Below are 10,076 nucleotides of genomic sequence, written 5' to 3' on the forward strand. Positions count from 1 at the left end.
CGATTCGTGTCCATCTCACTGTTAAAGTGACCCAGGAGTGATGGGTTCTAGCTTGACCCCCACTTCACAGGTAAAGGAAACATTCTGCACACGCACTCAGGCCTTCAAACGGCTGGCTTTTAGCCATTAGTGGGCCTCCTTGGTGAGTGATGAATCTAGAATTATGCCTATTTGTATAAATTCCCCATCTATTTTAAACACACAAAAAGTTGAGTCTCTGGGGACCTGGCCCAGCTGTACCGATATTTTCTTTCTGAAAACACCGAGCTGTTGTCTCACGTATTCTGGTATTCTCTTGGTTGAGCTCCCAGGTCACAGCAGAGTCCAGCTCCTAGTGATCATGGGTCTGATGGGGTCCCCCCATGGGGCTGCGTCCGCGGGGAGCGCCCCAGCTTCCTCGGGATGGCGGTGGTGTGGCTGGGGGTGCGGGGAGGAGGGCGCGGCCTGTGGTTTCTCGCAGCTGGAAGCAGGTGGCCTGTGGGTGAGGCCACGGTCGCTGCGTTCTGGGCTCCGGAGTGCTTCTCCTTCACGGCCAGTCCTGGGAGGAAGCTGGCCCCGCAGGCCACGAGTCAGAAACTCCGATGTCACCTTCAAAGCTCTTTGACCCAAGCCGCTTCACTGCCCGGGGATCTGCGCGCTGCCCAACGGCAAGGATTTAAGAACAAAATGGATCGCTAACTCAAAAGAGAACTGAAAGTTTTCTATTTATGTACTTTAAAAAAAAAAAAAAATCTGGTACCGTTAAATGCTAAAATACTACATTTTCCAATTAGTCTTCTCTAATAAAATACTTCTCACCTTTCTCTGTGCCAAATGGCCTCCTGTTCCCATAACTATTTGATTTAGGAGGAAAGGAGTTTTTTGAAACTATATTATTGTATTATTAGAATTAAAATTAAACTTGTTGTTTCTTGCTATATTGCCTATGGCGCTTTTGACCTTTCTCATTTTACCGGTAGGTGTGGTTTTTTTTTTTCCCTTTCCGTGGGAAAACCCTGCGGTCTGCCCTTGCTTCTTCCTTCCTTCCTCCCTCTCTCCCTCCCTTCCTCTTTCTCTTTTATTCATTTTTAAAAGATTTTACTTATTTATTTGACAGACAGAGATCACAAGTAGGCAGAGAGGCAGGCAGAGAGAGAGGAGGAAGCAGGCTTCCTGCTGAGCAAAGAGCTGGAGGCGGGGCCTGGATCCCAGGACCCTGAGACCAGGACCTGAGCCGAAGGCAGAGGCTTAACCCACGGAGCCACCCAGGCGCCCCTCTCTTTCCCTTTTAAAATCAATCCAACTAGCTTCTCATTTTTGTGTGTTATGAGTTGCTCCATAATTTCAGGCATGAGCTGGCTTCCTCCCACGAGTAACTCATTAATAGTAATAATAATAATACATTGTACTTAAAAATACATCTCTTAGGGGCGCCTGGCGGGCTCAGGCCGTTAGACCATGTGACTCTTGATCTCAGGGGTCGTGAGTTTAAGCTTCATGTTGGGCACAGAGCTTACTTTAAAAAAAAGTATATATATATTATATACATAACATATATATAGTAATTGAGTTTGATTGCATTAAATATAACTTGCCAACTGGAAGTTGAAAGAAATTCCCAAGTATGTTTTTAAACACCCAAGTACTAGGTTCGTGACTGGCACTGCGATCACTGAGCCAATGAAAACACAGGCTGAAAAACGATTCCCTCATTCTGAACATGCATTGACGTCCTGTGCTAAGAACTTTATTATTTAAAAAAATATATATATTTATATATTTATAAATATATATTTATATATTATATAAATAATATAATAATTTATAAAACATTAATAATATAATAATATATTATATATATTATATATTTTTATATATTATATTATATATATTATATAATATATAATTTTATATATATATATATAAAATAAACTCTATGCCTGATATGGGGCTTCAGATCAAGAGTCAAATGCTATAGGGATTGGGGCGCCTGGGTGGCTCAGTGGGTTAAAGCCCCTGCCTTCGGCTCAGGTCATGATCCCAGGGTCCTGGGATCAAGCCCCACGTCTAGCTCTCTGCTCATCAGGGAGCCTGCTTCCCTTCCTCTCTCTCTGCCTGCCTCTCTGCCTACTTGTGATCTCTGTCTGTAAATAAATAAATAAAATCTTAAAAAAAAAATGCTGTAGGGGTTGAGCCAGCCAGGCGCCCCCTATGCTAAGAACTTTAAATGGATTATTTTTTAACCCTCATAATCATCTAAGGAGATGATATTATCATCCTTATATTATCCGTGAGAAAAACCCAGAGAGGTTATATACCTTGTCCAAGGTCACACAGCTATGAAATGGTGGTACAAAGGCAGATCAGTCTGACTGGTGGCTCCCTTATTAACTCATATGCTCTGCTTGATGATTAAAATTCTTTTTAAAAGTGCACCTGGGTGGCTCAGTGGGTTAAAGCCTCTGCGTTTGGCTCAGGTCATGATCCTAGGGTCCTGGGATCAAGTCTCATATCGGGCACTCTGCTCAGCAGGGAGCCTGCTTCCCTCTCTCTCTCTGCCTGCCTCTCGGCCTACTTGTGATCTCTCTCTCTGTCAAATAAATAAATAAAATCTTAAAAAAAAATTCTTTTAAAAAGTTGACACATTTAATAATTAGAAAATCAATTTAATTTTTATGTTTTAAAAGACTTAATTTTTAAAAAAGATTTATTTGTTTGACAGATGGAGATCACAAGTAGGCAGAGAGGCAGAAAGAGAGGGGGAAGCAGGCTCCCCGTCAAGCAGAGAGCCCGATGCGGGGCTCCATCCCAGGACCCTGAGACCATGACCTGAGCCGAAGGCAGAGGCTTAACATACGGAGCCACCCAGGCACTCAAGACTTAATTTTTTTAGGGCAGTTTTATGTTCACAGCAGAATTGAGTGGAAGGTTCAGAGATCTCCCATATACCTCGGACCGTGCACCATCTTGCCCACCACCAACATCCCACACCAGCTTGGTACATTTGTTACAACTGACAAACCTATGTGGTACATCATTGTCACCCAGTGTCCATCTCACACTGGGGCTCGCTTTTGGTGCTGTATGTGCTATGGGTTTGGACAGATCTGTAATAACGTGTGACCACCATTACAGTATCACACAGGGTATTTTCACTGCCCTACAAATCCTCTGTGCTCTGCTTCCCCGCCCTCCTACCACATATTTTTTTTAAAATAAAATATATATTTTTTTAAGTCCTAGATTTCTGGCTTCTAAAATTTTATACTTGTTGAAGTTGAAAAAAAAAAAAAAGAACTTTTAAGAAGTACTTGGAAGATGAAATTCAGAATGAAGAGATTAAGGAAGAAAAAAGTGGAGGAGGCAAGTCCTGGAAGTGAGCTTGTGTAGATGTCTTTAGTTAACGGCAGGTCATTTCTGAAATTAAGTAGCTTCTAGACAGGTTACAAAAGGTCTTCAATAAAAACAAGGTTTGGGAAGTAGGAATTCACTGAAGGTTTTTAAACATAGATGTAGCATGATTCAGTTGGTATTTTAGGGAGAATCACTTAGGGATTTACTGTTGACTGTTTACATATTATGTGCCAACCACATAGTAAAATAATTTGGGGAAATAATGATGAGTCAAAACAGGCATGATGTCTTTGGTAGGCAGCCTCTAAGATGGCCCCAGTGACCCCCAACTCCTGGTATTTGCCCCCTTGGGTAAGGGCAGAACCCAGTGACTCAATTTTAATGACAGAATATGACAAAGGTGAGGGGATGTCATTCCAAAGGTTAGTCACACAAAGACTGTGTCTTCCATCTTGCTCACCCTCTGTTGCTCTTTCTTGTGTTCCTGTTTGCTCTGAGGGAATTCAGATGCCATATTGTGCACTATGGAGAGGCCCACTTGGCAGGAATTGACAAGGTTTCCAACCAACAGCCAGAGAAGAACTGTGTCCCTCAGTCCAACAGCCTGTGGGGAATGAATCCTGTGAACACCCATAGCAATGGTCTGGAAAAGGGTCCTTCCCCAGTTGAGCCTTCGCACAAGGCGGCATCCCCAGCCAACACTTTGCGTCTCGAGCTAGATGCATCCGCGTAAGCTACATCTCGATTCCTGACTCACTGCAGTAACAACCATTTTTGATGCTACTATGTTTAGGGATGATTTGTTATTCAACAATGGGTTAGTAATACAGCCACTGTCCTCAGGGAACTTACAGCCTAGTGGGGGCAAAAGATGTCCATTAAATATGATACCAATTGGTGTGGTCTTGCAGCTGTGCCTGCTGCGGTGGGGGAGAGAGCTGCATGGACTTACAAGGCTGCACCATGGAGCAGCCTGACCTTGTGTCCGAGGGGCCAATGATGGCTCTGCTGGGAAATGATGGTGAAGCTGGGAATTGCAGCCACTTGGCGCTCTGGGATGGGAAGAGCAGTTTTGGCAGCAGGACGAAGCGCATGCAAATGTCTCATGAAAGGGGGAGAAGCCTGAAGGATACAGAGGGCTGGAAAGATACTTGAGGCTACATTCCCGGAAGCAGCTGGAAGAGGCGGCAGGGGCTAGATCCCACAGCATCTCATAGGTCAAGTTAAGGAGTCTGGTCTTTATTCTCCGCCCAAGAAGAAGGGTTCTAGCAAGGAAGCAGCATGCTCAGATTTTCAATTTTCAAAGTTCACTCATGTGGTGGAGTAGGGAAAGGGGATTGTACAAGGACCAGAGTGGAACCAGGAGACCTGTTTGAGGCTCCTGCGATTATCCAGTTTTAGAAACTAGGTCGGATGCGTGCCAGTGAGGAGATGAAGACGGATGGACAGTCCTGAGATGTTCCTAGGTGGCAAGATTGGTAGGACTTGATGGTTCGGACAAGGGAGGGTGAGGAGGAAGAGAATGTCGAGGAGGAAGAAGTTGTCCAGGCTGACTCATAATGTTTTCAACACAGGACAGGTGGAAAGAAGGGAAGATATTCAATTATCTAGGTAAGAGGTTACAAAGATGGCATTGACAGTAGGACGGACACAAAGACCTCCAGGGGATCATAGAAAAAAAAAATCAATAGGCTTGAGTAACTGATTGGCTAGAGGGTGAAGGCCTTGTGGGAGAAGAAAGACTCTAGAAGGACAACAGCCCCAAGTGTTTTTGCTGCCTCTCTCTTGAATACGCAGAGTGTGATTATGAATACACACCACACGAAGCACCCCCAAGTCTGTCCATTTATGCAGAAGGGAGCAGGTCTGTGAATGGTTAGAGGAAACAGCATTAAAAGAGAATAATAAAGGTTTTCAGCATGACAAAGAATGATTATTAATGCCAAAGGGAAAAAAAATACTGTTTTAATGGATCCATTAGACATGCTTTGGGACTTAAGTGCTGTCGTAGAAGCTGACCTGGATGCTTTGAGTGGTAGAAGACCCTGTTCCTATATGAACAGGGTTGCACTGATTCCTTTTTTTTTTTTTTTTTTAAGATTTTATTTATTTATTTGACAGAGAGAGTTCACAAGTAGGCAGAGAGGCAGGCAGAGAGAGAGAGGGAAGCAGGCTCCCAGCTGAGCAGAGAGCCCGATGCAGGGCTTGATCCCAGGACCCTGAGATCATGACCTGAGTGAAGGCAGAGGCTTAAGCCACTGAGCCACCCAGGCGCCCCCGTTGCACTGATTCTTAAGTATAGAACCCTTAGTCCCAATGTATGTGAATGGAACTGAATGATTTTGATTTGTGGGGACTCAACTGAAGCAATGCAAACTGGATACAGGTCTATGTAGAGAGGATCAAAGAACATACAAACATACGTACACACACAGACACACATATTTAGTATATGATACACCAAATTTAATATAACATGTTATTACTATAATAGACAACATTATATATAAAGGACAGATATATGTAATATTTTAAATAAATTATATTAATTTATAATTTAGTTTATTATTTAAAATGTATTTAAAATAAGAAGTAAAAATGTATTCAATTTTAATTTATGTATTGATGTATTTATAAATGAAAGGTATAATATATGATATATGTAACATGTGTAATACATATATGTATATGTATATAATATAGCCTCCCTTAATTCATAGCATTCAAATCTTTAGTAATTGTTCAAGCCATTTGACCTCTGCGAGCAGGTGAGTGACATACACTGTGTCCTGGTATTGGGTATCACGCCGTAGGACACTGTGGCTGATGAAAAATGACATCCACTCACAAAAGCATTCGATCTGGTCAAGATAAAGAACTTACATTCATGCACAGATAAACTTAGGCATAAAGCCCTTCTGCATTTCAACTCTCCCCTCTACATTGTTGTTCAAGCTGATTAGGCTCGTAAATTGTTGGGCGACTTTGACAGCAAACGAAGACCCTTCACCCTGTTCTTGGGACGAGAAGGACAACACAGAACGGAGCAGCAACTGCAATCATCTTCCAGCTGTCCCCTTTGCTTCACTCTTGCGCCCACAGGCCATTCTCCACAAGGCGGCCAAGGGTGCGTTTTTCAGAAAGTCAGTCACATCCTGAACTCTGTCTTCAAACTTTCTACAGTTGCTTCCCATCTGACTTGAAACAAAATCCTTACAACAGCCTTGGAACCTAGGTGAACAGGCCCCTGACTGCCTCTCTCTTTCCATCTCTTGCCTCGCTCATCCCTTGCTTATGACCAAACCACACCAGCTTTGTTTCTATACCTGTACCATGTCAAATCTGGCCCTACCACAGGGCCTTTGCAATTGCTGTTCCCTCTTCTGGGAACACACTTTCCCTGGAGTGTCTCGTGGCTGGCTCCTCCTCCTCATTTGAGACTAGATCCAAATGGAACCTCAGCTGAAGGCCTTCCCCTCCTCCTCCAGCGCTATCTACCATGATGCTGGATTATCATAGGAGCACTTTCATTATCACTTTCTGAAATTGTCTTATGTATTATATATCTTAATTATTGGTTATATTGTGTATGTATTCACTGGTTTTTGGCTTTCAGTTGGGTGCACCTCCATGAGACCAGTGTCCTTTTCAGTGTCCTTCAGTGCCATATCGCTGCATTCTTTTTTTTTTTTTTTTTTAAGATTTTATTTATTTATTTACAGACAGAGATCACAAGTAGGCAGAGAGGCAGGTGGGGCGGGGAGCAGGCTCCCCGCTGAGCAGAGAACCTGACACGGGGCTGGATCCCAGGAACCTGAGATTATGACCTGAGCTGAAGGCAGAGGTCCAACCCAATGAGCCACTCAGGTATCCCCCCAATTTTTTTTTTTTTTGAAACGGAGTCATTGAGTGGATTGGACTACGTCACTCTGAGTGCTTCAAGCCTAGTTTTGGGTGCACTGTGGGGACCATTCTCCTAGGTTTGAACATCTTCAAATTCACTGCTACAGGCAGAATCCGCATCACACAAGCAGAGCTCCACGGTGACCACCAACCTAGCTCATGAGTCAGTGGGCTTGGAGGGCCGGCAATTAGTTACACACTCTAGTGAGCTGTAGTGTTGGTCATCCAACCTCTCCCAACGCGTACGTCAGCTATTTTTAAAATAGTTCTATTGAGATATAATTCATGTCCTGTACCACTCACCTATTTAAAATACATATACAGTTTAATGGCTTTGAGTACATTCACAGAATTGTGCAACCGAGGCTGCTGTCTAGTTCCAGAACTTTTCCACCATCCCCCAAAGAAACCTCTTATTCATTTTAGCATTCGCTTCCCATTTCCCCCAATCCCACCTCCTCTAATCCTAGGGATTCCCTAATCTACTTTTTGTTTCTACAGACTTGCCTTTTCTGCACATTTCATACAGACAAAGTTATACCATATGCGATGCTCTGTGACTGGCTTCTTTTTCCTAACATCGTATTCTCAAGGTCCATCCATTTCGTAGCATGTATTCACGCTCGATCCTTTTTTATTGCCAAATATTCTCTTTTGTTTGTCCATTCATTCATCTGCTGATGGACGTGAGGCTTATTTCCATTTTCTGACTTCATGCTTTCAGTTCTCTTGGGTATACACCCGGGAATGGAATTGCCAGGTCATATAGTAAACCCGATGCTTATCCTTTTGAGGAGTGGCCAGACCGTTTTCCAAAGTGACCACACTGTTTCCTAATGGTGCCTGAGCTCTGGAGGGCCAGCGCGCTCCACCGGCAGCACAGTGCTTCCCGGAGCCAGACATCAGGCCGCTGCAGAATGCTGCCCAGGGCCGGTGAAGGAAGTGGGGATCCCCGCCAGACAAAAACCTGATTGTGGTCATGTGAATGGAGATTTGATGATATAACAAAGTGTTTCCCTGTTTGTGGTCTGGGAGAGGACTTTAGTGGTGCAGGGACAAGGCTTTAATCACACAGAGTCCCAAAGTGAGAACATAATACCCTTTTCATTGTCTGGTCCCTCCTTATGATTACTCAAAGAAGAAAGTCTCAGTGTGACGCTAATATGTCTTTAACACCTCTCTACCACTTGCAAATCTCCCTTTGGAAATGAGCGCAGGTCACTGGCTCATCCAAGCCTTTAGCAGGCAATGCCATATGGCTAGAATTTAGCCTATATATGCATGGGCCATATATGTATGTGTGTGTGTATATATATAATACATTTGATTACCCTCTATTTACGGAACATGATACTGATTTTTGATTGACAGCAGAGTTTCTTTTTAAAAGTTTATTTAAAGTGGAAAAGTGTCTCTAAAAAATAAGCAATGGTAATAATTTTAGGTGGTCCATAAAGGAATTTATTTATTTTTTAAAAGGTTATTTATTTATTTGACAGAGAGAAAGAGATCACAAGCAGGCAGAGAGGCAGGCAGAGAGAAAGGGGGAGCAGAGAGCCTGCTGTGGGGCTTGATCCCAGGACCCCAAGATCACAAACCGAGCTGAAGGCAGAGTCTTTAACACACTGAGCCACTCAGGTGCCCAGGAATTTAAAAAACAGTAAAAGCTCAGGGCACTTTGGTGGCTCAGCCAGTTAAGTGTTTACCTTTGGCTCAGGTCATGATCCCAGGGTCCTGGGTTCTCCCTCTGCCTCTGCTGATTTCCCTTTCTCAAATAAATAAATAAAATCTTCAAAAAAAAAAAAAAGTGGGGGAACGCCTGGGTGGCTCAGTGGGTTAAGCCTCTGCCTTCGGCTTGGGTCATGATCCCAGAGTCCTGGGATCGAGCCCCACATAGGGCTCTCTACTCAGCAGGGAGCCTGCTTCCTCCTCTCTCTCTGCCTGCCTCTCTGCCTACTTGTGATCTCTGTCTGTCAAAAAAATAAATAATATCTTAAAAAATAATAATAATAAAATAAAAAATTAAAAAAAAGTAAAGGCTCTTGGCAGAATAATAACCAAGTTCCCCCCCCCCAATCTCTTTACTGTACGACAATCACAGTTTTAAGTTTTTTTTTTAACACCGATGAATTTCGTTCACTACTGAGGAGACGGTGCACAGGGAGGCTAAGCAACTTGCTCAGGGTCATACAGCCAGGAAGGGGCAGGGCTGTGATGGGTACTCAGGCAGTAAGGACTAAGGATGAATGCAGCTTGCAAATGACGGAAGTTTGCAAAGCCCAAGGTTAGGGATGCGTTTCGGAATGCCACCAGCTCACAGTGACCCTCAAACTGTCCTCTCCGCATGTCCTTGCACGGAGTGGGTCCCAGCCACGTGCTTGGACCCGGGGACCAAGCTCCCCCAGCTACTGTCCACGGAGCAGGGGCAAGACTCGACTCAGACAGGGCTAGTCCAACTCTCCCCTGAGACTCTGGACCTAAGATCCCAAGGGATCTGGTCTCCACAGTGGTGCTGAAATATGTCAGCCGGGGAGCCATGGACACCTGTATTTTCTGCAGACCGTGGCCAGTCTAGGAAGAGAGAAGTGAAAGCACGCAGGGAGGCAGACAGGAGAGGTGGGGTCTCTGTCCCATGCCGCCTCAGGTTGCACCCCATGCGTGATATGCCTGGAACTCAGCAACGCAGGGGCGAGTGTGAGAGCGAGGCCTCCATTCAGCAGCTTGTCGCCGGGTCGGTGAGACAGACACTTGAAGATCACGCAGGCCCAGGCTTGGGCATCAGGAGCCACCCCCCCCCGCCCCCCGAAATGATCAAATCCTACCCTGTCTGCCCATGCGCC

The 10,076-nt window shown here is 44.4% G+C and overlaps 1 protein-coding gene across 1 annotated transcript in view; it reads right to left on the bottom strand.

Moving 5' to 3' along the window:
• Positions 1-714: 714 nt before the first annotated feature.
• CYP24A1 (cytochrome P450 family 24 subfamily A member 1) overlaps positions 715-10,076 on the bottom strand; it is a 344,657-nt gene continuing 335,295 nt past the window's right edge. Inside the window, exon 12 of the mRNA XM_082745605.1 lies at positions 715-732. The gene's annotated coding sequence lies outside the window, so the exon portion shown is untranslated. The remainder of the gene's footprint in view (positions 733-10,076) is intronic.

This window comes from Mustela nivalis (genome assembly GCF_964662115.1).
Source record: "Mustela nivalis genome assembly, chromosome: 8".
NCBI classification, from domain to species: domain Eukaryota; kingdom Metazoa; phylum Chordata; class Mammalia; order Carnivora; family Mustelidae; genus Mustela; species Mustela nivalis.